The sequence below is a fragment of the Meles meles genome, chromosome 3, assembly GCF_922984935.1.
Source record: "Meles meles chromosome 3, mMelMel3.1 paternal haplotype, whole genome shotgun sequence".
Lineage (NCBI taxonomy): Eukaryota > Metazoa > Chordata > Mammalia > Carnivora > Mustelidae > Meles > Meles meles.
In genome coordinates this window covers 67,068,744-67,096,182 of record NC_060068.1, presented here as the reverse complement: position 1 = coordinate 67,096,182, position 27,439 = coordinate 67,068,744, and the positions used below count along the sequence as shown (strand labels likewise).

The window sequence follows — 27,439 nt, the reverse complement described above, 5'->3', positions numbered from 1 at the left end:
AGCAGATTATTATAACCAAATTATGAACTCCTAAAAAGAAGGGGGGCATTATAAATGGAAACACCCACACAACCTTAAGTACAATATAGCAATGCAAACAGCATTGCTCTAATGACAGTAATCCTGCTTGCCTTAGCCGTATTCATGCAAATGACAATTTAGTACAGATGTGGTACACATTTGCATGGTTAATGGCACCATTTTTTTCTCCTTTTCTACTCCTCTATAGTATGATCAGCTGTTATGCTTAACATTACAAATTCTATGTGCTGTTCTTAACATTAGTGGAAACATAAGGCTGGTAGTTTCCCTGTCAGTGATTTAACTAAAACATGAATATGCACAAAAAACATAAGACGTAGGAAGAGGGATGAAGGTGGGAAGAGGTAGTTAGTGCCTGGCTGACACTTTCTGCTTGTAAGAGATTTCCTTTCATGGATAACTCTGGAATTCAGATAATCATACTTGAGAAACCTTCATAGTTCCCTCTGTTTGAACTACAAATCCAGAATATTCCACATGTAAACTGAACTCACATGATCATTTCCTAACCAGATTTATCTATGCATCTCTCCCATCCCATTGGTAAATATACATTTCAATTCATGGAAAAACATTTTACTTTTTGTAAGATTGGTGAAAATAAATATGAAAATATTGGCAGCTCAGTCTAAGATGGTAATTAGTGAACACATAAATTATTTTTCTTGTTATTGAACATTTCCTAATCCCACAATTGCAGTATGAAACAGGGAGCATGATATTAAGAAGAAGACACATGTCTGGCTGAGAGAAGTAGTTGATAATCTTGTTTCCTGATGTTTCACTCAGGGCCTGCGAATGCATAGATATATGCAGAGGAAGAGAGCAGAGAGGCAGAAGAGAAAAAGCTAAATGTTATTTTATGGTGGACATAAATCAGTTAGCTTTGGTTAATGTGATATTGTAATAAATATTTTAATCATTTGATTTTGAGAAATTGTAGGGAATTTCTTCATGTCCATTTTAAAATATGAATTTATTATTTCACATGTTACATTTTTCTCATCACTTTACTGATTTTCAGATTTGTATTAGTTATTAAACCTAACAACAAAAAGGAGCCTTAATTCTCAGTTAAATATTTTCTTATTTTCACCATTCGTAGTTTCTTATTTGCTTTACTTTTTCTGGAATTCCTACCTTAACATAAATGCCATCACTTACAACTAACCAAAGACACTCTTTGCAAATTTTTAAAATTTTAATTCCAGTATGATTGACCGACAGTGCAGTGTTGTATTAGTTTCAGGTGTACAAGATAGCAATTCAGCAATTCTACACGTGGCTCAGTGCTCATTATGATGTGTGTTCCAAATCACCTTCACTTATTTCACACAACCCCATCCACCCATCATCAGCAGGTAACCATCAGTTTGTTCTCTATAGTTAAAAGTTTGCTTCTTACTACGTGACTTATTTTCTTTTGTTCATTTGTTTATTTTCCTAAATCCCACATATGAGTAAAATCATATGACATTTCTCTTTTCTCTGACATTTCATTTAATATTGTATTTTTTTAAGATTTTATTTCTTTTTTTTTTTAAATATTTTTGTTTATTTGAGAGACAGAGATCACAAGTAGGCAGAGAGGCAGAGAGAGGGAGAAGCAGGCTCCCTGCTGAGCAGAGAGCCTGATGCGGGGCTGGATCCCAGAACGCTGGGATCATGACCTGAGCCGAAGGCAGAGGCTTTAACCCACTGAGCCACCCAGGTGCCCCAAGATTTTATTTCTTTATTTGACAGACAGAGATCACAAGTAGGCAGAGAGGCAGGCAGAGAGAGGAGGAAGCAGGCTCCCCGCTGAGCAGAGAGCCCTATGCGGGACTCAAAACCAGGACCCTAGGATCATGACCTGAGCCGAAGTCAGGGGCTTTAACCCACTGAACCTCCCAGGCGCCCCTAACACTGTATTTTCTAATTCATCCATGTTGTTGCACATGGCAGGAATTCATTCCTTTTTGTGGATGTAATATTCCATAGTGTGTGTGTGTCTGTGTAAGTATATACCTACATACATACATACACACACACACACACACACACATATATATGGTTTCAGGTCTCATATTTACAACCTTAATCCATTTTGAGTTTAGTTTGTATATGGCATAAGAAAGTTGTTAGGTTTCATTCTTTTGTATGTAGCTGTCCAGTTTTCTCAGCACCATTTGATGAAGCAACTCTATTTTTCCCAAAGCGTATTCTTTCCTCCTTTTCAGAAGATTAATTAATTGTACAATCATGGATTTATTTCTGGATTCTTTATTCTGTTCCCTTGATCTATGTTCTCTCTTTGTGCCAGTATCATACTGTTTTCATTACTCTAACTTGGGAGTGTATCTTGTAGGATTGTGATATCTCCAGATTTGTTCTTGTTTTTTTTTTTTTTTTTTTTTTTTTAGATTTTTTTTTCCCTTTTTATTAATTTTTTCAGCGTAACAGTGGAGGCGAACCATAAGAGACTATGGACTCTGAAAAACAACCTGAGGGTTTTGAAGGGTCAGGGGTGGGAGGTTGGGGGAACAGGTGGTGGGTGATGGGGAGGGCACGTTTTGCATGGAATACTGTTCTTGTTTTTTTAAGGTTACTTTGACTATTCAGGATCTTTCATGGTTTGGATTTACAAATTTCGGATTATTTGTACTAGTTCCGTGAAAAATGCTGTTGGCATTTTGATAGGGATTGCATTAAATCTGCAGATTATTTTGGGTAGCACAGACGTTCTAATTATATTTATTCTTCTAACCCATGAAATTGGAATTTTTTTTAAGATGTTATTTATTTGACCATTTCTTGATTGGATTGTTTGTTCTTTGGGTGTTGAGTTTGCTAAGTTCCTTATAGATTTTGGATACTAGCCCTTTATCTGATATGTCGTTTGCAAATATCTTCTCCCATTCTGTCAGCTGTCTTTTGGTTTTGTTAACTGTTTCCTTTGCTGTGCAAAAGCTTTTGATCTTGATGAAATCCCAATAGTTCATTTTCGCCCTTGCTTCCCTTGCCTTTGCCGTTGTTCCTAGGAAGATGTTGCTGCGGCTGAGGTCGAAGAGGTTGCTGCCTGCATTCTCCTCAAGGATTTTGATGGATTCCTTTCTCACATTGAGGTCCTTCATCCATTTGGAGTCTATTTTCGTGTGTGGTGTAAGGAAGTGGTCCAATTTCATTTTTCTGCATGTGGCTGTCCAATTTTCCCAGCACCATTTATTGAAGAGGCTGTCTTTTTTCCATTGGACATTCTTTCCTGCTTTGTCAAAGATGAGTTGACCATAGAGTTGAGGGTCGATTTCTGGGCTCTCTATTCTGTTCCACTGGTCTATGTGTCTGTTTTTGTGCCAGTACCATGCTGTCTTGATGATGACAGCTTTGTAATAGAGCTTGAAGTCCGGAATTGTGATGCCACCAACTTTGACTTTGTTCTTCAATATTCCTTTGGCTATTCGAGGTCTTTTCTGGTTCCATATAAATTTTAGGATTATTTGTTCCATTTCTTTGAAAAAAATGGATGGTATTTTGATAGGGATTGCATTAAATGTGTAGATTGCTTTAGGTAGCATAGACATTTTCACAATATTTATTCTTCCAATCCAGGAGCATGGAACATTTTTCCATTTTTTTGTGTCTTCCTCAATTTCTTTCATGAGTACTTTATAATTTTCTGTGTATAGATTCTTCGTCTCTTTGGTTAGGTTTATTCCTAGGTATCTTATAGTTTTGGGTACAATTGTAAATGGGATTGACTCCTTAATTTCTCTTTCTTCAGTCTTGTTGTTGGTGTACAGAAATGCAACTGATTTCTGTGCATTGATTTTATATCCTGACACTTTACTGAATTCCTGTACAAGTTCTAGCAGTTTTGGAGTGGAGTCTTTTGGGTTTTCCACATATAGTATCATATCATCTGCGAAGAGTGATAGTTTGACTTCTTCTTTACCAATTTGGATGCCTTTAATTTCTTTTTGTTGTCTGATTGCTGAGGCTAGGACTTCTAGTACTATGTTGAATAGCAGTGGTGATAATGGACATCCCTGCCGTGTTCCTGACCTTAACGGAAAAGCTTTCAGTTTTTCTCCATTGAGAATGATATTTGCGGTGGGTTTTTCATAGATGGCTTTGATAATATTGAGGTATGTGCCCTCTATCCCCACACTTTGAAGAGTTTTGATCAGGAAGGGATGCTGTACTTTGTCAAATGCTTTTTCAGCATCTATTGAGAGTATCATATGGTTCTTGTTCTTTCTTTTATTAATGTGTTCTATCACATTGATTGATTTGCGGATGTTGAACCAACCCTGCAGCCCTTGAAATGGAGAGAGCAAGCCCACGTGAAAGAGCATGAGTGGGGTGTGGTGGCAGAGGAAGAGGGAGAAGCAGACTCCTCACTGAGAAGCGAGCCTGACACAGAGTTCAGTCCCAGAGCACTGGGATCATGACCTGAGCTGAAGGCAGACACTTACCTGACTGAGCCACCCAGGTGCCCCGAGCTTGGAACATCTTTCCATTTGTTTGTTTCATCTTCAGTTTCTTTCATCAATGTTCTGTAGTTTTCAGGGTACAAGTATTAGACCTTCTCTTACAGGTTTTTTCCTAGGCATTTTATTCTTTTTGATGCAGTTGTAAATGGGATTGTCTTAATTTCTTTTTTTGCTGCTTTATTATTAGTGTATAGAAACGCAGCATATTTTTTGCATAGTAATGCAACAGATTTCTATACATTGATTTTGCCTCTTGTGAATTTACTGAATTTGTTTATCAATTCTAGTAGTTTTTTTGGTAGACTCTTTAGGGTTTTATATGGAGTATCATGTCATCTGTAAATATTAAAAGTTTGACTTCTTCTTTATTGATTTGGATACCTTTTATTTCTTTTCGTTGTCTGATTGCTATGACTAGTATTTCTAGCACTGTGTTGAATAAAGGTGATGAGAGTGGATATCCTGGCCTTATTCTTGAACTTAGGGGAAAATTGAGTCGGCATGATGTTTGCTACAGGTTTTTCATGTATGGCCTTTAATGATATTGAAGTAAATTCCCTCCAAATCTACTTTGTTGAGGTTTTTTATTTTTGTTTGTTTGTTTTTAGTCATAAATGGAAGTTGTATTTTATTGTTTTTTCTGCATGTATTAAAATGATCATATGATTTTTATCCTCTCTCTTATGGATGTGATGTATCATGTTGATTGATTTGTGAATATTGAACCACCTTGGGAATAAGTCCCACTTGATCATGGTGAGTGATTTTTTTTTTTAATGTATTGCTGAATTGAGTTTGCTGATATTTTGTTGTTTTGTATTTATGTTCATCAGCTTTGCGCAATGGCAGTATCATAGCCAGTGAGGTTTATCCGAGGCGTGATTATTGCTGATTATTGATGATTATTGCTAATTGTATTTATGTTCATCAGAGATAGTGGCCTATACTCTTTTTTGGGGTGTCTTTATTTGGTTTTGGTATCAGGATAATAAGACCTCATACTATGAACTTGGAAGTTTTCTTTCCTTTTCTATTTTTTTTTTTTTTTGGAATAGTTTGAGAATAGGCATTAACTGTTCTTTAATATTTGATAAAATTCACCAATTAAACCATCTCGTCCTGGATTTTTGTTTGTTGGGAATTCATTACTGATTCAATTTCATCACTGTAATCAGTCTATTCAGATATTCTGTTTATTCCTGAAACAGTCTGGGGAGACTACATATTTCTAGTTATTTATACATTTCATCTAGATTTTCCAATTTGTTAACATATAATTTTTCATAATATTCTCTTATCCTTTGCATTTCTGTGGTGTTGGTTTTATTTCTCCTCTCATTTGTGATTTTGAGTATTTTTGCTTTGCTTTCCTTTTTTTTATGATTCTGGCCAAAGATTTGTCAATTTTGTTGATCCTCTCAGAGAAACCAGCTCCTGGTTTCGTTAATCTGTTCTACTGCTTTTTTAGTTTTAATTTCATTTATTTCTGCCATAACATATATTATTTCCTTCTACTGGTTTGGGGTTTGATCTTTTTTTTTCTTTTTTAATCTCTTTTAGGTATAAGATTAGGTTGTGGGTTGTTTTGTTTTGTTTTGTTTTTGAGACTTTCCTTGCCTATATCGCTACAAACTTCCCTCTAGAACAGCTTTTGCTGCATTCCAAAGATTTTCAGCAATTGTGTTTCCATTTTCATTTGTCTCCATGTATTTTTTGGCTTCCTTTCTGCTTTTTTGATTGACCTGGTCATTGTTGAGAAGCTTGTTGTTTAACTTCCATGTATTTACGGTCTTTCTAGATTTTTTTTCTTATGATTAATTTCTAGTTTCATAGTATAGTGGTCAGAAAATATTCATGGTATGACTTTTATCTCTTTGAATTTATTGAGACTTGTTTTGTGCCCTAATATGTGACCTAATATGTTCCATGTGCACTTGAAAAAAAAGTGTATTCTGGTCTTTTAGAATGGAATGTTGTAAATATAATTAATAGATATATCTAGTCCAATGTGGGTTTCAAAGTCACTATTTCCTGGCTGATTGTCTGTTTGAATAATTTATCCATTGATGTGAGTGGGATGTTGAAGTTTTACTAATATTGCATCACTATTGATTACTTTCTTTATGTTTGTTATTAGCCGTTTTATGTATTTGAATGTCCCCATATGGGTTGAGTAAATATTTATAGTTGTTACATCTTGTTAAGTTCTTCTCTTTATGATATATAGTGTTCTTCTTTGTCTCTTGTGATACACTTTGTTTTAAAGTCTATTTTTTTCTATATCTGTATTGCTATCTAGCTTTTTTCATGACCATTTGCATAATAAATACCTTTCTATCTCTTCACTTACAATCTGCATGTGTATTTAGGCCTGAATTATTTCTTTTGTAGGGAAGTAAATTATTCATAGTATGTATGTAGGTAAAGTAGGTAAAGTCATTATTCATAGGTATATATTTATTGGCATTTTGTTACTTGTTTTATGGTTGTTTTATAGTTTTTTTTTTAAATCTTGTCTCTTTTCTCATGCATTGTTGATTTCTTTAGTGATATATTTAGATTCCTTCCTCTCTCTTTTTTTGCATATCTATCAGCAGTTTTTGATTTGTGGTTACCATAAGGTTTGTATTTAACATCTTGCATATTTCAGTCTATATTAAGTTGATGATCACTTAAGTTTGAACCCATTCTTTACTCTTCCCTCTACCACAGTTTAGGTATACAGTGTCATACTTTCTATCCATCTATTTTGTGAATACCTAGACTGATTTTTACAGATAAACTATTTTTGCTGCTTTTGTGTTTCCTAGTTTTTTTTTTTTTACTCCTACTTATGGTCTTTGCTTTCCATTCTGAGTCCCCTTTAACATTTGCTGTAAGGCTGGTTTAATGGTAGTGAGTTCCTTTAAGTTTTGTTGTCTGGAAAACTCTTAACCTTACTTCTATTCTGAAAGATAGCCTGTTGGATAGAATATTCTTGGAACCAGGTTTATTTTTTATTTATTTATTTTTATTGTTGTTGTTGTTGTTGTTTCTTCTTTCAGCAGTTTGAATAAATCATACCACTCCCTTCTGGCCTAGAAGTTTCTGCTGAAAACTCAGCTGATAGCTTTGTGGGTTTTCCCTTGTATGTAACTTTTTATTTTCTTTTGCTTTTAAAATTTAAAATTTTTATTTTCTTTTTGCTTTTAAAATTCTCTCTTTATCACTACTCTTTGCCATTTTAATTATTATGTGTCTTGGTGTGGACATCCTTGGGTTGATTTTTTGGGGGGCTATCTGTGCCTCCTGGCTCTGGAGTTCTGTCTCTTCTCAAAAATTTGTAAAATTTTCAGCTATTACTTCTTCAAATAAAATTTCTGCCCCTCGCCCTTTCTCTCTCTTTTCCTTCTGGGATACATATAATGTGAATTACACAGAATTACACTGATGGTGTCAATGAGTTCACTAAGTTTATTTTCATTTATTATTATTATTTTTCTCTCTTTTCCAGCTTGATACCTTCCTATTATTCTGTTCTTCAGGTCACTGATCCATTCTTACACTTTCTCTAGTGTATTATTGAGTCTGTCTCATGTATTTTTATTTTCATTTTGAGTTTCTTGCTGGGTTTGTGTTTCTTGAGTTTCTGATTGTTTCTTTTTCATGATTTTTATCTCTCCATTAAGGTCTCATTCTGGTCTTCCATTCTTTTCTCAAGTCCAGCGAGTATCTCCATGACCATTATTTTAAATTCTCTACCAGGCCCATTACTTATCCATTTTGTTTATGTATCTGGCTATGAGTTTGTCCTATTCTTTCATTTGGGACATATTTCTCTGTCTCCTCATATTGCCTTAACTCTCTGTGTCTGTTTCTATGTGTTAGAAAATGAAACTGCTCTTGAAAGCAGTGGCTTCATGTAGAAGAGGTCTGTAGTGCCCTGAAGTGCAGTTTTCTTTGTTCACCAGATTCTTGCACTGCAGGGTTGTCTCCTATATGTGTTGTGTATGCCCTCCTGTTGTGGGTAAGCTTCTTTTATTTTCATCCCATCATCTGCAATGGCTCTCTTTGCCTATTGTGAACTTGTTTGGTCCTTGTGTTATTAGTTTGCCACTCAGGTACTCCTTGGGCTTAAGTTGAGTTAGACCAGGCATTTGCTAGAGATGCAGTAGCACCGACTAAAGGAGAATGTGGTGGTGTGGCATATGATGCCAGCAAGGTTCCTGCTTGACTAAGGGACCTGCAGCTGCCAGACTCAGGCAGGCCAGGATGGAGGGATTGGGTTTGTAGAAGCAGGTGGAGACAGGATATTAGCTGTAGCAAGGTTTAGGCAGGTCTTATTTGGGGGTACACCTGGAGCTGAGGCCTAGCTAGAGACATTACAAAGGACATTACAAAGGAGAACCTGTGGCTGGGGTATCCTGTTAGCAAGGTAGACAACCAGTGTTGTGCTGGTTCCCACAGGTATCCTTTTATTTATGCTGGAGGCAAGGAGGAAAATGCCATCTGCCAACTCTTGTTCCTTGAGAAGTCTCCCAGGGGCCCCTGATCCTCCCACATGTGCTCTGAGATTAGTAAATAAATCTCCCTTATAAGCCAGGAATTTTTCAAACTACCCTTTTATACTGTATCTCTGCAGGGGTGTTTGTCGTGCTGTCTCTTTAGGGATAGGACTCAGTTTCCTTTCACCCTTTTAGCTCTCCTAGACTTGCCGATTTTAAGCCATGCTGATTTTAATAGCTCATGAAATTTGGTCCCTCTAGATTTCAAAGCCAAATGCTATGGGGATTTTTCTTCCCCATGAAGGCTCCCTGGTGTGAGTCTTTTTCTCTCCCCTGTATGCAAATGGATTTTGAAAGAAGGCTGGTGTAGCAATACTTCTATTGGACAAACTAGACTTTAAAACAAAGATAAAAAAAAAAAAAAGACAAAGAAGGGCATTTTGTAAGCATAGAAGGGACAATCCAACAAGAAGATAGAACAATTGTAAATATTTATGCACCCAACATGGGAGCACCTAATTATATAAAACAATCAATAGCAAACATAAAAGAACTGATTGATAACACAATAATAGTAGGAAACTTTAACACCCCACTTTCATCATTAGACAGATCATCTAAACAGAAAATAAACAAGGAAACAATGGCTTTGAGTGACACACTAGACCAGATGGACTTAACAGATATATGCAGAACATTCCATCCTAACACAGCAGAATACACATTCTTTTCAAATGCACATGGAACATTCTCCAGAATGGATCACATAATAGGTCACAAAGCAGGCCTCAACAAATAACAAAAGATTGAAATCATACTGTGCATCTCTTCTGACCAGTGCTATGAAACTAGAAGTCAGCCACATAAAAAAAAAAAAAAAAAAATGGAAAGACCACTAATACATGAAGATTAAACAGCATGCTGATAAACAATGAGTCAATCAGGAAATAATAAGAAATTTTAAAATATATGGAAACAAATGAAAATGAACACAACACTCCAAAACCTTTGAGATGCAACAAAAACTGTCCTAAGAGGCCAGCAGGAGAAAGGGAATAATAAAGATTAAAGAAGAAATAAATGATAAACTTAAAAAAAGAAAAGAACAGATCACAGATCAATGAAATCAGGAGTTAGGTTTCTTGAAAAAAATTACTAAAATTGATACTTATCAAAAAGAAAAGAAAAAAGATTCAATGAAATAACAAATGAGAGAGGAGAAGTAACAACCCCACAGAAATATAAACAAGTATAAGAGAATATTATGAAAAATTATTTCTACTGCCAACAAATTAGCCTGAAAGAAATGGCTAAATTCCTAGAAACATACAAATCACAAAAACTGAAACAGGAAAAAATAGAAAATTTGAACAGACCCATAATCAGCATGGAAATTAAATCAGTAACCAAAGTAATCAAACAAAAGTCCAGGGCCAGATGGCTTCACAGGTGAATTTTATAAAACACAGTTAATACCTATTCTTCTCAAAGTAGTCCAAAAAAAAAAAAAAAATAGAAAAGGAAGAAAAACTTCCAAATTAATTCTATAAGGCCAGCATTACTTTAACATGAAAACCAGAGAGACACATTCACAACAATCAAGTGGAATTTATTCCTGGTTGCAAGTGTGGTTCAATACTCCCAACTGAACAACATGATACACTACATTAATAAAAGAAAGGATAGAAACTATATGGTCATGTTAACAGATAAAGAAAAAATATTTGATTCACTCATAATAAAAATCCTCAACAAAGAAAGTTTAGAGTGAATATCTTTTATCAACATGATAAGATCTGTATATGAAAAACCCATAGCAGAGATACTCAATGGGGAAAAACAGAGCCTTTCCTCTATGGTCAGGAACAAGACAGAGATGTTCACTCTCATCACCATTATTTAATGTAGTACTTAAAGTCTCAGGCATAGCAATCAGACAACAAAAAGAAATAAAAGGCATCTAAATCAACAAGGAAGAAGTTACACTTTCACTATTTGTAGATGGCATGATAGTTTATGTAGAAAATCTAAAAGTCTCCACAAAAAAACTACTAGAACTGATAAACAAATTCAGTAAAGTCACAGGATACAAAATCAAGGTATACAAATCCATTGCATGTCTATACACTAAAAATGAAGCTGCAGAAAGAGAAATTAAAGAATCAACCCTATTTATAATTGTACCAAAAAGCACAAGATACCTAGGAATAAACCTAAACCAGAGACCTGTACTCTGAAAACTAGAAAACACTAATGAAAGAAATTGAAGAGCACAAGGAAGTGGAAAGACATTTCATGCTCATGAATTGGAAGAACAAATATTCTTAAAATATTTCTACTGCCCAAAGAAATCTACACATTCAATGTAATTCCTATGAAAATACCAACAATATTTTTCACAGAACTAGAACAAAAAATTCCAAAAAAAAAAAAAAGTATGGAACCACAAAGGAACCTAAACAGCCAAAGCAATCTTGCGGGGGATGGGTAGGGAAAGCTTGGAGACATCACAATTCTAGACTTCAAGTTATATTACAAAGCTGTAGTGATCAAAACAGTATGATACTGTCAGATAATGTACACAAGGATCAATAGAACAGAATGGAAAACCCAAAAGGGACCCAACAATTATATGGCCAACTAATCTTCAGCAAAGAAGGACAGAATATCCAATGGGAAAAAGTGTCTTCAAGAAGTGGTGTTGGGGGGTGGGGGCGCCTGGGTGGCTCAGTGGGTTAAAGCCTCTGCCTTCGGCTCAGGTCATGGTCTCAGGTACCTGGGATTGAGCCCCGCATCGGGCTCTCTGCTCAGCAGGGAGGCTGCTTCCCTTCCTCTCTCTCTCTCTCTCTCTGCCTACTTGTGATCTCTGTCTGTCAAATAAATAAAAATAAAATCTTTAAAAAAAAAATGGTGTTGGGAAAACTGTACGGCAACTTGCAAGAGTGAAACTGGACCACTTTCTTACACTATATACAAAAACAAATTCAAAATGGAAGAAAGTCCTAAAAGTGAGACTAGAAACCTAAAAATTTTAGAGGAGAACACAAGCAGTAACCCCCTGACATCAGCCATAGAAACTTCTTTCTAAATGTGTCTCCTGAGGCAAGAGAAACAAAAAGCAAAAATAAACTATTGGGACCACATCAGGATAAATACTGCTATATGGCGGGGTGCCTGGGTGGCTCAGTGGGTTACGCCTCTGCCTTCCGCTCAGGTCATGATCTCAAGGTCCTCAGCCCCACATCGGGCTCTCTGCTCAGCAGGAAGCCTGCTTCCCCCTCTCTCTCTACTTGCCTCTCTATCTACTTGTGATCTCTCTCTATATATCAAATAAATAAAATCTTTAAAAAAAACCTGCTATATGGCAAAGGAAACAATCAACAAAACTAAAAGGCCTGATATATATCATAGAATATTATTCAGCCACAAAAAAAATAAAATCTTGCCATTTGCAACAATGTGGATAGAGTTAGTGACTATTATGTGAAGCAAATAAGTCAGTCATAAAAAGACAAATACCATACAATTTCACTCTTATGTGGCATTTAAAAAACAAAGGAGCAATAGGAGAAAAAAAGAGAGGCAAACCAAGAAACAGACTTTTTTATTATTATGTTCAGTTAGGCAGCATATAGTACTTTAGTTTTTCATGCAGTGTTCAAAACCACAAAATAACACACTTTTTTTTTTTTTTAAGAAAACACTCTTAACTATACAGAATAAACTGATGGTAACCAGAGGGGAAGTGGCTGGGATGTGAGTTAAATAGGTGGTGGGTATTAAGGAATGCACCTGTTGTGATGAGTACAGTGTGATGTGTGGAAGTGCTAAATTACTATTATCATATACCTGAAACTAATAGAACATTATGTTAACTAACTGGATTTAAAATAAAAATTAAAAAAAAACCAAACAAACACAAAAGACCAAAAAAGAAAAAAAAAATGACAGAAGTGGGAACAAAGAACAAAGGAAGAAAGAGGAAAAGTAACAATTATAGTAGATATAAATTCAAACTTTTCAGTAGTCACTTTGAATGTCAAATAGTCTAAACATCAACTCAAGTCAGATTTTCACAGGATCAAAAACAGGACCCGAATATATGTTGTTTACAAGAAGCCCACTTTAAATATCATGCTGTATATAGAACAAATGTAAATGGATGGAGAAAAATAACCATGTTAAAATTAATGAGAAGAAAGCAGGATTAGCTTTATTAATTTCAGACAGAACAGATTTCAAAACAAGGGAAATGATCATGAATAAATTAGATCAGTACAAAATGATAAGAAGACATAACAAATTTTAATATGTATGTGCCTAACAGAGTGTCAAGATATTGAGGCAAAAACTAATGCAACTGAAAAGGGAAACAGATGACTCTACTCTCATAGTTAGAGAATTGAGACCCCACTATCAGCAGGAAGAAAATTAGTAAGGACATAGTTAATGTCAACAACATCATCAATCATCCAGATATAATTGTCTTCTGACTATTTCATCCAACACCTGCAGAATATACAACCTTCCTAGACACATATGTAACATTCACTAAGATAAACCACATTCTGGATCATAAAATTCACTTTAAGAAATTTAAAGACTTTAAAAATTATACAGTGGTGCTCTCAGACAATAATACAATTAATCTATATAAAAATAACAAAGATAACTGAAATATGCTGAAATGCACACTTGTAAATAATACATAGGGCAAAGAAAATCTGAAGACAAATTTTAAAATACTTTGAACTAAGTAAAAATGAAAACACAACTTACCAAAGTTTGTGGGATGTTGTGGAAACAATTTTTAGAGAGAAATTTATACTATTGATACATATATTAGAAAAGAAGAAAGATTGGAAATCAACAATCCAGGTCTTTACCTAAGGAAACTATAGAAAGAACAATTTAAATCTACACTAAGGAGAACAAAAGAAATAATACAAATTAGAGAAGAATACAATAAAATTAAAAATAAGTAATCAATAAAGAAAATCAGTGAAACCAAAAGCTAGTTCTTAAAAAATATTAATATAATAAATAAGCCAGTAGCCAGGTTAACTAAGAAGAAAAGAGAGCAGACACAAAATGCAAGAGGAGGCATCACTAAAGATTTTGTGGACACTGAAAGAATGTAAAAGAATACTCAGAACAACTCTGTACTCACAAATTTGATAACTTATATGAAATGGACCAATTTCTTGACAGATACAAACAAAGTCACACAAGAAGAAATAAACCACCAGAAAGGATGAATACCTATGATTTACGTCAATGTGGATGGAACTGGAGGGTACTATGCTAAGTGAAATGAGTCAGTTAGCGAAAGACAATTATCATATGGTTTTACTCTTGTGGAATATAAGAAGGATCATAGAGGATCATAGAGGAAGGGAGGGAAAACTGAATGGGAAGAAAGCAGAGACAGAGACAAATCATGAGAGACTCTGGGAAACAAACAGGATTGTGAAAAGGGAGGTGAGTTGGGGGATGGGGTAACTGGATGATGGGCACTAAAGAGGGCATGTGAATAGATAAACACTGGTGCTATATGGAACTGATGAATCATTGGGCACTATATCAAAAACTAATGATGTACCATATGTTGGCTATTGAATTTAAATAAAAAAAGAAGAAACAGACCACCTGAATAGGATTATATCTGTTGAAAGATTGATTGAATGAGTGACTAATATCTTTCTAAAACAAAAAACACCAGGGCCAAATGGGTTCATTGGTGAATTATACCAAATTTTGCCATTTAATAAAGAAATTATATGAATTTTCCACAATATCTTCCAGAGGGTAGAAGCAGTGGGAATACTCCTTAACTCATTCTATAAAGCCAGCATTACTGTAATACAAAAACTGGCAAAGAAATAACAAGAAAAGAAAACTACACCAGTATTGCTAATGAATGTAGATGCAGATATTCTCAACAAAATATTAGCAACTTGAATCCAATAGTATATAAAAAGAACTATATCTTACAACTAAGTGGGGTTATCTCAGGTATCAAAAACTGTTGGAACATTCAAAAATCAATTGATGTATTCACCTTATCATTAGGCAAAAATAAAAACAAGCCCCATGCTAATATTGATAGATGCAGAAAAAGCAACTGATGATATCCAACACCCATTCTTAGTAAAAACTGTTGGGAAACTAGGAATAGAGGGAAACTTCTTTAAATGGATAAAAAACATGAACAAAAACCTACAGCTAGTATCAAACTTAATGATGAAAACATGGCATCTTTTTGCTTAGAGGAGTGACAAGGACATCTGTCTCACCACTCTAATTGAACATCATACTATAAGATGTAGCTAATTCAGTAAGACAAGCGGAGGAAATAAAAAGTACATGGATTGGGGGGCGCCTGGATGGCTCAGTGGGTTACAAGCCTCTGCCTTCAGCTCAGGTCATGATCCCAGGGTCCTGGGATTGAGCCCCACATAGGGCTCTCTGCTCCACAGGGAGCCTGCTTTCTCCTCTCTCTCTGCCTGCTTGTGATCTCTGTCAAATAAATAAATAAAATCTTTAAAAAAATAAAGTACATGGATTGGTAAGAAAAAATAAACTCTTTGTTCACAGATGATATGATCATCTATATAGAAAATCCAAGAGTTGATAAGAAAATCTTCATAAAGGGCACCTGGTTGGCTCAGTCAATTAAGTGGCTGGATTACACTCTGGTCATGATCCTCAGGTCCTTGAATCAAGGCCAGCATTGGGTTCCCTGCTTGGCGGGAAGCCTGCTTCCTCTTCCTTTGCCTCTCCCCATCTTGTGCTCTCTCTCTCTCAAATAAATAAAAATCTTCAAAAAAAAAATGAAAGAAAAGAAAATCTTCATAGAATTAATAAGCAATTACAACAAGGTTGCAAGATAAAGATTGATATACAGAAGTTTATTTCTTTCTCATATACTGGGAGTCAAGAGATGGAATTTAAAATCAATTTATATTAACACCCCCCAAATTGAAAGAGCTATAAATCTAACAAAACAGGTATAAGAGTTGTGTGAGGAAAACTACAAAACTCTGATGAACAAAGTCAAAGAGCTGAATAATGTAGAAATATTCCAGGTTCATGGATAGGAAGACTCACTGTTGTCACAACATCTCAAATTGATTTACAGAGTCAATGCAATCCCAGTCAAAATCACAGCAAGCTATTCTGTGGTTATCACAACTGATTCTAGAATTTATATGAAAACAAAAAAGACCTAGAATAGCCAACACAGAATTGAAAGAGAGCAAAGTTTGAAGACTGATACTATCTGACTTCAAGACTTACTATAAAACCACAGTAATCAAAAGAGTGAGGCATTAGTGAAAGAATAAGTAAATAAAAAAATGGAAGAGATTAGAAAGCTCAGAAGTAGAAATATAGCTTTTGTAAGAAAGTAGCAAAGGCAATACAATCGAGCCAAGATAGTCTTTTCAGAAAATGATACCAAGAATAACTATACATCTACATGCAAAAATAAATAAATAAATGTAGACACAAACCTTACAGACACCATAAACATTAACTCAAATAGATCACAGACTTAAATTTAAGACACAAAAATGTTCAAAGAATAAGAAAACAAGTCACAGATATTTGCAAAATATTTGCAGAAGAAATACTTTTTCCTTTTTGATCAAAGACTGTTACTAAATATTTACAAAGAACACTTAAAATTCAGCAATAAGAAAACAAACAGCTCAATGAAAAAACTGGCCAAAGACCTTAAAAAAAAATGAATACTGTTACGCTAAAAAAATAAATAAAATGGGAAAAAAAAAAACCATCTCCACAAAGAAGAGATACAGATGGCAAATAAGCATGTGAAGAGATGCTCCATGTCATGTGTCATCAGGTACTGCAAATTAAAACAACAAGATACCCACTACACACCTATTAGGATGATCAAAATCTCAAACACTAAAAACACCAAATGCTGGTGAGCATGTGGAGCAACAGTACTCTCAGTCATGGCTGTTAAGAATGAAAAATGGCACACCCACTTTGGAAGACAGTTTGTCAGTTTCTTGAAAAACTGAACATACTCTTACCATATGATCCCACCATTCCACTTTCTGCTGTTTACTCAAAGGAGTTGAAAACTTATGTCCAATCAGAAACCTGCATATGGATGTTTACAGCAGTTTTATTCATAATTGTCACACTTGGAAGCACCCAAGATGTCCTTCAGTGGTTAAATGGATAGATAACTGTGGTACATCCAGACATTGGAATACTATTTAGAGCTAAAAAGAAATGAGCTATCAAGCCATGAAAAGACATGGAAGAAGCTTAGTGCATATTACTAAATGAAAGAAGCCAATATGAAAAGGCTATATATGGTATAATTCCAATTACATGACTTTCTTGAAAAGCTAGAACTGTAGAGACAGCAAAAAGATCACTGGATGACGGGGTAGAGGGAGCGGGTGGGATGAATAGGTAGAGCAAAGGATTTTCAGGACAATGAAAATACCATACTGGGAACTATAATGATGAATATATTTGTCCAAACTCATAAAATGTACACCAACATAACTTACAGACATTATACAATTATGATGTGTCAGTGTGTGTCCCTTAGTTGTAACAAATGCAAATGTACTTCTCTGGTAGAAGATGTTGATGGTAAAGGAGGCTCTTGTGCGTGTATGAGCAGGAGATTTATGTGGGAGATGTCTGTACCTTCTTCTTAATTTTGCTGTGAACCCAAAACTGCTCTAAAAAATTAAATGTTTAAGAAAAAAAATGAGCAACAGATTCAATAGGTGATAAGTTTCTAGCTTAAGTGTGTGCACTGATATGTACTCAATAACTGAAATAATAGAATGTGATGAAGGTAAACAGAAAGGCCAGAGGGAAGCTAGGAATGCAAGTCTAGAGCCAGGACTATGATTAGGTAATATGGATTTCGAGTCAAAGTTTCAACATGAAGACTATCAGAGTGAAGGACCAAGATATTCTAGGGAAAAAGTCTAATATTATTTAAAAAGTGGGTTTAAGAGCATCACACATGATCAAGTATGCAGAATGGAATGGAAAGAAGAGCTGGTGAAAGAAACTAAAAATATAGTAACAAAAGTGAGAGAGCTAGAAGAAATCTAGCAGTATCGTGGAGAAAGATAACGTGGTAGACATCTGTTTTTGTCAGCAGCCTCTAGTAACATCATATGAATTTCTTTAAGACAACCCTTATCTAGGGGCGCCTGGGTGGCTCAGTGGATTAAGCCGCTGCCTTCGGCTCAGGTCATGATCTCAGGGTCCTGGGATCGAGCCCCGCATCAGGCTCTCTGCTCCACGGGGAGCCTGCTTCCTCCTCTCTCTCTGCCTGCCTCTCTGCCTACTTGTGATCTCTCTCTCTGTCAAATAAATAAATAAAATCTTAAAAAAAAAAAAAAAAAGACAACCCTTATCTATACATGATCACATGACCCAAACTTGACCAACTTGGTTAAGAGTGACTGGTAAAAAGAGGCCCTAGACTTTTTCAGTCTTGTAAAAGAAGAATACTTTTTCTGTCCCACTGGTAACATTTTACCTGAGAGTTTCAGGAGCCAAATTTTCATCACTGGGGCTATCCTGGTTAAGAATAAGCTGTATCAAAAATATGATAACTGGGGTGCCTGGGTGGCTCAGTGGGTTAAGCCTCTGCCTTCAGCTCAGGTCATGATCCCAGGGTCCTGGATTGAGCCCTGCATCAGGCTCCTTGCTCAGCAGGGAGCCTGCTTCCCCTCTCTCTCTGCCTGCCTCTCTGGCCACTAGTGATCTCTCTCTCTCTGTCAAATAAATAAATAAAATCTTAAAAAAATATATGAGTACTGAGTTTGTAAGACACTGATTCCTGAGGTCATTGTTTGTTTAAACCCACATTTTTCAAATTTTTTTCCTTTTGCTAAATTGAGTTGGTTTCTTATACTTTTACAAAGGAAAGTTGTCTCATGAGCTCAGTGAGGCGTGAATGGGTTAAAGAAAGGTTTGATTATCGTTTTGTTTTTTTTTTCCCCTTTTTTTCTGTACTGGTATCTGGCTGTATAGGGATGGTGTGTGTTTTTCATGACCTTGTGGGGGTTGAAGGAAATAGTATTTTTGATGCCCTCTTGTATCCTTTGGGTCATCACATTTCTCATGTAGAATAATTGCTAAGGGTTTCTCTTTAGACTGGTAAGATCTCAGATCTAAATATAACCCTGACTAGGGATGCCTGGGTAGCTCAGATGGTTAAGCTACTGCCTTCGGCTCACGTCACCATCTCCAGGTCCTGGGATTGAAAACCACATCAGGCTCCAACTTACTGGGGAGTCTGATTCTCCCTCTCCCTCTGCCTCTCTCCCTCTGCTTGTGCTCCCTCTCAAATGAATAAACAAAATTCAAAAAAAAATAAATAAATTTATCTCTGATTATCCGTAGATACCTCTGGTATCTGATGCTAATGTGATTGTGCTCCCAGCTTAACCTTATCTGCTGTTTATTAGTTTGGCTAGGACACCATTGTGTTGCGGGATGACTCATTTCAGTTAGAATCTCACTGGATATGATATTCCCTTGAACATTTGCCATGTTCCTTCATCTAGCTCCTGGCTTATCTAGTCCATACCATAGCTTCTGCTGTAGTCTAACCTCAGCGATTTGCTATGGTAGCCCTCAAGGCATGCTTCCTGGTTCTCAGCTCAGTTCGTTTATACGGTCCCACTTTGTGATACACAGAAATATTTGGTCTAATACATACCATGCAAGGGCTTAAGGTCATTCTTAAGGCATAAGGAAAAACTCTCTTCTGTACACCTTCTCTACTCTCAATATTCCAATTCTGATCACCAAATATCACAACCTTCAGGGTGTTACCTGTGCTTCTGCCTAACTAGCAACTAATTGGAGATTCCCTTATCCCCAAACGTAGGTTTCATTAATTTACTGCCACAGCTTAAAAACTCAAAAAAAAAATTTAATTTACTACATTGTTGCTTGATTACAAAGTATATAGCTCAAGAACAGCCAGATGGAAGAGATGTATAGGATAAGCTATAGGAGAAAGAAGCAAGAAGCTTCCATGTCCACTACAGGGTGTGCTGCTCTTCCTTCATGTCCACTTGTTCACTCACTAAACTCTCTTAACCTTGTCTTTTAGGGTCATTAAGGTGGCTTCATTATATAGGCATGGCTGATTAAATTATTGGCAGTTGGTGATTGAATCAACCTTCAGCTTCTCTTCTCTCCCTGGATGTGGGGGTTGCAGGAGTTGGAGCTGAAAGTTCCAACCCTCTAATCAAGTGTTTTGTTCCCCTGGCAACCAGCTCCCATTCTTAGGAGATTTCTAAAAGTCACCTCATTAACATAAACTCTAGTGTGGTTGAAAGGGGATTCTTTAATAATAGACATCTTTATTGTTTTTATCACTTAGGAAATTCCAAGAGTTTTAGATTCGTGCAAGACACAGGGACAAGGACCAAAACCATTTTTTTTTTTAAATTATAAATCACAAATCACATGTGCTCAGGAAAGAAACACTCCTGGCTTCCTTCTCCTTTATTTAGCTTTTCATTGAGAATCCCTTTGATATGGCCACTTTCAACATTCTATTTTGGGGGCACCCATCAAGGAATCTCCCTCTAGTGGTGAGACAAAGCTTCTCCTTTACATCTCATGATCTTACCTGCCTCTCCACTCTGGGACCAAATGTGGACACAGGAGATCAAAACACACACTACAGCCTTTGTTTCTCATTTGAGTCTTTTTTCTTGTTCCATCAATCATAGTGATGTTGTAGACACTAGATTTTTCCTTTCTTCAGTACTTTTTCTCTCAAGAAATGGTCTAATTTACTTCTTGTTCATATAAGGGAGGAAAACATTTTTCCTTGACTTTCTGGCTGGGTCTGAAAATTAAGCTGAGAAAAACAGGTTAACAGGAGAAAAGCATATAAGTTTTATTGAATTTTTACATCTACATGGAAGCCTTCACAAGAGAATAAAGAACCAAAATAGTCATTGGAGCAAGAAGCTTTTAAACCTTGTAGATGAGGAAACAAGAATAAATTAGTGAAAAATTGAGAAAACAAAAGATATTCAGTTAGTGGTAGTAAATGGTGAAGAAGAGAAGGGTTAATTTAACAAGATTTGTCTGTACAGATTTTTTGCACCCCCCTCTCCAATCTCTGTCTTCAATCATAAGAATGTTTTCTTTCCTCCTGGTACAGGGAGTGTTCCTTTCATGGGGGAGATTTATCTCTTGCTTTCAGGGACGAAGGGTGAATTGGGGGAGGTCAGAGGTCAGAAAATGGTTCTGCCATTTTCTCAGACTCCATCAGTTTAAGATTTTCAACATATCAAGGTGCCATATTTATGAATAGTATGTTTTAAACCCCATTTTACATTGGAGAGCTGAAGAAATTTGAATAGTAGTTTTTTTTTTCTTTTCAGAAAGCCTAGCTGTCAAGCCTACTATTTTGATTTGAACTTGAAAATCCTGCTTTGATTGTCAGAGAATATGTCTTAACTCTTGCCTTCTCAATATGATGTATTTGGGTAGGGGTTAGTTGCAGACAACACAAACAACTTTCCCAAACCTAAAAAGAAAATGACTTGTTGCTAGATATTTAATGGTTAAAAATATCTTTGGGCATCTGGCCAATGTTCAGAACAACTCTTAATCTTTAGAATCGCACTGCAGAATTCAGCTCCAGAGCTCAAATCTGGGCATTGGTAACCCCAAGTCAATTCTCCAATGCCAGAGCAGGAAACTGCTAGTATTACTAAGGGAGTCTCCAAATCAAATGGTCATTAAACATAGGGCCATATTGCTGTTGACATCAACAAAATGGAGCCTCTACTCTGCATCTCTTCCCACTTTGCACAGTTCCAAATTCAAATCATGTATGACAACATATGATGGATGGATGCTAAATCAAATCTGGAATCCTGACTGCAAGAGAAACTGAAAATTTAATTTTTAAGTTCTCAGCATACAGGAAAGCACACAAGAAGAAAGTGGAATGGATATTGAATGTTCCCATTTATAGTATCTATTACGCATGCAAAGCATTAAAGGCAGTTCCTGGCATAGAATAATTCCAAAAAATATTTAAAGTGGTTTATTTTAGATTTGCTACTGTTGCTATTATTTACATTAAAGTCTTAAAAAAATGTATCCTCCTAACACTCAGGTGATTTTAGATAACAAAGGGAAGGTTATGTACATGAAAGTGCATGTGAAAAAACAGTATACATCTAAGTTACCCTTCTTTGTATTTTAATACAAATTTTTAAAACAAACAAAAATTAAGATAAGTTTACTATTCCCTGACCTTATTAGATCTAAAATATTAAATATTCAAAGCTCTATAATGGACATTTGTCATTTGTTTAAACCTATCCAAAATGGAATTGTAAATAGTCAAAATGAATATCTTGGAATTTACCTTTTCTAAAGCTAATATCTCCTCTCTACTCTGATTTTCTTTGATTCATTCTATTCTCCTTCTCCTTTCTCAGATTTTCCACTCAATTTCTAAGCTGATCTTCTTTCCTCTTTGTCTTGCCTTTTATCATCCCCCTGCCTTTGTATTTCCTGCACATTTGGGAAGTATCTTTGTACTTTTAAAGCGTTTCTACATTAACAATTAAATTGACTGAAATATTTATTTATGTGTCTATATTTTAATAACATGCTACAAATTAACTAAATGTCTATTTCCAAAGATTGAATGCTAACTTTGTCATAGTTAATAAGAGCATCCGATTTTTATCCAATAGAAATTATTCAGTTGCAGAGGAAAATGATGTCACAGTGGGTTGCTTGTGCCACTTTCACGTATTTCTAATACCTAAGGTGTTATCACAATATATGATATGTCACATATTGTCACAATATGTGACAGTACCTAGGAAAGTTTTATCAGAGTAGATACTTAATTTCTTTTAATTTAAGTAGACACTTAATTCCTATCCATTAGAATTTGTCTCCTCCTTTTACACCTAGTATTTATGACAACACTCCTGAAGACATCAGTAAAGTAATCAAAACCAGTCAGGGTAATGAGGGAAAAAGAGTGTAGTATTTAAGAACTTATCAAAAAAGTGTTCCAAATAAATGACTTAGAAGTCATCAATTTGGCTTCAGGTGATAGAATAGATGAAAGTCATGGTAATAGATGAGAAGGCCAAAACAGTTGTGTTAGCTGTGCTTATATACAGCAAATTATTCTACAGTCGATGAAGGAAATAAAAATAATTAAAAGGCAGAGTGCTGTCTTTATAAAATTTGTTTATAATCAATATGTAACACGGAAAACAAGTAACCACTTATCTGACCATAGGAAACTATAGACATGTTTCATCTAGATAAATGTATTTTAAATGTGTCATATATGTTTTTTTTACAAATAACTTTCTCTTCATGGTTAAAATATTTATTTTTAAAGGTTTAATCATTTAAAAAGTTTTACATCATATATTATTTTGAGATTGAACACATTTTAGCCTTTTATTAACAGGTCATTTTTTGGAATATTTACCATTAAACATTTAATATAAAACATAAACACAACCCACTTAAGTTTTTGTGTGTCCAAGCTTTCTTCTTTAGCACTGAGTGGTCACTTTTGCTTTCCTTTCCTTTTCTTTTTTGTTTCTGTTGCTAATGCATGATAACTAGAAAGTCAGATCACTATCCTGCTTAAACTTTGAATGATTTAGTAGTTAATAAATCTCTTAAGAGTGGTGATAACAAATTTAATGTATAGCTTCAGCTCATGGGATCCCTTTATTTGGTTTTCTCATATATCTACTGTACTAATTTCCAATTTGAAGATTTCCAAACTTTCATGGTATTAAAGCATTGACAATTATAAAAAATAATGGATTCTGTAGTTGTACTATTTACTCAAAGAATACAGAAACACTAATTCAAAGGGATACATACACCCATATGTTTATTGCAGCATTGTTTACAATAGCCAGGATGTGGAAGCAGCCCAAGTGACCATTAATTGATGAATGGATAAAGAAGATGTGGTATGTAAATACTATGGAATATTAGTCAGCCATAATAAAGGATGAAATCTTGTCATTTGCAAGGGCACAGACAGAGCTGGAGAGTATAATGCTAAGCAAAATAAGCCAGTCAGAGAAAGACAAATACTGTATGATTTCAATCATTTGTGGAATTAAAGGAATAAAACAAACAAGCAAATGAAAAAAAAAATAAAGAAGAGTGAGAAGGAGATAGAGAGAGAGACAAACCAAGAAACAAGAGTCTCAACTATAAAGAACAAACTGATGGTTATCAATCAGGAGAGGTTTGGGAGATGGGTGAAATAGGTGATGGGATTAAGGAGTGCACTTGTCGTGATGAGCGCTGAGTGATGTATGGAAATGTTGAATCACTATATTGTATACCATAAACTAATACAACACTGTATATTAACTAACTGGAATTAAAATAAATCTTTAAAAAATCAGGCAAATAAATGAGCCATAGAAGAGATTATCAGAGCAATTTTAGGAAGAAGTTTACCTTACTGTAGATGAGCGTGTATTAATCAATAGATCACAGACTAAACAGTTTAGACATGTTAGATAATATCCTATAGAAGTATATATTATATATTTTAACTTGTTTTTATATTCCTGAAAATGAAATTTTCCTGCTTAATATGCTCTGAACTTGTTTAAAAATCCTATCATGGCATCTAAAGTATGTATGCATGTAAATGTTGGCCCCTTTTTGGAACACAATTTATAGAGACTCAGAGAAAGTCAGAGATTCACTATTTGTTTTATAGCTTTCCTAAAGGGGCAAAAGTTGGTAGTATCTTTTCCAAAGGGTGCTTTATTCACACTAACTAATTAAGTAAATGAGCTTTCTGGTTTTAATTAAGTGCAGTGTTTGTATATGTATATGTATGTTTGTATACTCAGAGGCAATAAGGATGAGATTTTAATATAGAAAGGAAGAAATAGCCACTAAGAAAGTTCAAGCCTGTTCAATTAAAAATCCTAACCTGATAGTTCTATGCAATGCAAAGTTAATGGGCTGGTTCAAATTCCATAAAGTGGTACTTTTTTTTTATCATCTGAAATGGCTCATGGATCTCAAATGAACATGCCTAATATTTCTGGAGCATTACCTCTTCAGAGGTATAATCACACTGTGTATCAATAAAGATAAAATACGTAGTAAGTGAAATTTTGCTTTCTGGCTGCTTTGGGATTATATGGTTAATGGCAGTGGGGCAGATACTCAGGCAATTAGAACAGAGAGATTCCTTAGCTCTGAGAGCATAGCCAAGATTCCAAACTGTGCAAAATGCACAAACTGAACAGTGGGGCAAAGGTGGTAGATTTACAGATGGTTGCAGGTTTTGGTTTTCAGGAATTTAAGGAGCAAGCCTGTCCAGGATGTTATTTTGTAAAAATTAAAGAAAAATGATTAAGTACAATAACTGGGATATACATAGGCCAAGAGCATTGCCTAATGGGTAAATAGTTCTATAGAAGGTAATAAACTTACAAGAAGGGGAACTCCTACTTCTACCAACAAATCAGTTGAAGGGCTTTGAAAAGCTATTTGATATCTCTCTGAGCCTCAGTTTTCCCATTTATAGCATAAAGTGATTCAGATACATTAGTTGAATATCTCCCATGTGCCATCTTGTGAGCTAGGTTTGGGATACTAAGAAAGACAGCCCTTGTTCCTTTTCTGGATTGTGAGACTACCAATTAAAGAGGAAGAAGGCAAGTGCCCAGTAAGCACTGTGAGGCACTTCTAGTGCTATGATTTTGCTTCTGGTGATGGAAAAGGGGGAGACAAATACAAGTATCCAATCTCATTTGCAGGTGGGGACAGAGAAGTAAAATAAGTAGGTACATGTGAGGAATATGCAGACAGCAGAAGATTTTAGGCTGAGGGAGGGTTCCAGGAACATAAAGTACTTTGACGGAGTATGACAAAGGCAGGAAGATAAGCAATAGCAAGCAATTCAATGATAAAATCTGAAATGTCAAGGTATTTGAGGGAAATCGATATTCGTATTGAGATAGTCAATAATCATGGCAATCTTTGGAGTAGGAGGTGCACATTATGATTTCAGTGCAAACAATGGTTACAATTGTGATTCCATGCTACCTCCATTGATAGGAATCAGGTAATTGTCCTGAGCCATGTAGAGTTAGTTTTTGCTGTAACTTCCCATGTAATTTGACAGTTCAGAATCCTTGAGAAACTTCCTAATGTAAATGCCCTTTCAGTTATCTGAGGCTCTTAGTCTATATCAGGCTAAGTGCTATAACATCCCCAAAGTACCTATGAACTTTGAAATTTCATGTTTAGACTTCATCTTCCAGTGGGTCATGGCTGGAAAGATTTTTCAACATAATGATGTTAAAAAAAATCAATAGGGATAGGCTAACATGATAAGTGTCTCAATAATTAGAATATAATATTACTCTCTGTTTAAAAGAGAGTATATTTACCCTTCAATTTGAACTTCGGTTTTATAATCCCTTTTAATGAGACAAGAGAAAGTAGCTTAGGTTTATCATGAAATCCTTAAAAAGCAAGCTGGAATATTGATCACAAAATTGCAGTCCAGGTAACATTGAAAGCCTTCATGTTACGGAAGCTCTCTGAATATCTAAACACTTAGAAAAACTCAACAGTGTGCATGTGACAGAGACTAAAAATGAATCCTACAAATAGCTTACATCACATCAAGAAAGAGCTAGATTACCTTGAGAAAACAATACCTTTATGCTGTAGGAACTGATTAGAAACTTCTTCTTCTTCTTTTTTAAAAGATTTTATTTACTTATTCGACAGGGAGAGAAAAAGATCACAAGTAGGCAGAGAGGCAGGCGGGAGGTGGGGGGAAGCAGGCTCCCTGCAGAGCAGGGAGCCTGATGCGGGGCTCCATGCGGGGCTCGATCCCAGGACCCTGAGATCATGACCTGAGCTGAAGGCAGAGGCTTAACCCACTGAGCCACCCAGACGCCCCTGACTAGAAACTTCTAGCAGGAAGGAAGTAGCTGTCGCATCATGCCATATCATCAAATTTTAGAACTGGAAGGCATTTGAGCATGCTCCTGGTTAATTCCTTCAGACTGTGAATTATTCTGGGTTCTCCAGAGAAATGGAGCCAACAGGATGCATAGGAATACGAGATATTATGGGCTCAGTTCCAGACCACTGCAATAAGGCAAATATCATAATAAAGCAAGTCACATAAATTTTAAGTTTCCCAGTACATACTATATACTGTAGTGTCTTAAATGTGCAATAGCATTATGTCTAAAAACAATCTACATATCTTAATTTAAAAATACTGCCCCAAATACTAAGCATTATCTGAGCACTGAGTGAGTCCTAATCTCAATCTCAGGTCATAACTAATAAAATAGTAGTAAAATAGTTTGAAATATTGTGAGAATTATCAAA

The 27,439-nt window shown here is 35.4% G+C and overlaps 1 pseudogene; it reads left to right on the top strand.

Moving 5' to 3' along the window:
* The first annotated feature begins 5,345 nt into the window (after positions 1-5,345).
* Positions 5,346-5,509, top strand: LOC123939450 (annotated as a pseudogene).
* Positions 5,510-27,439: the final 21,930 nt, after the last annotated feature.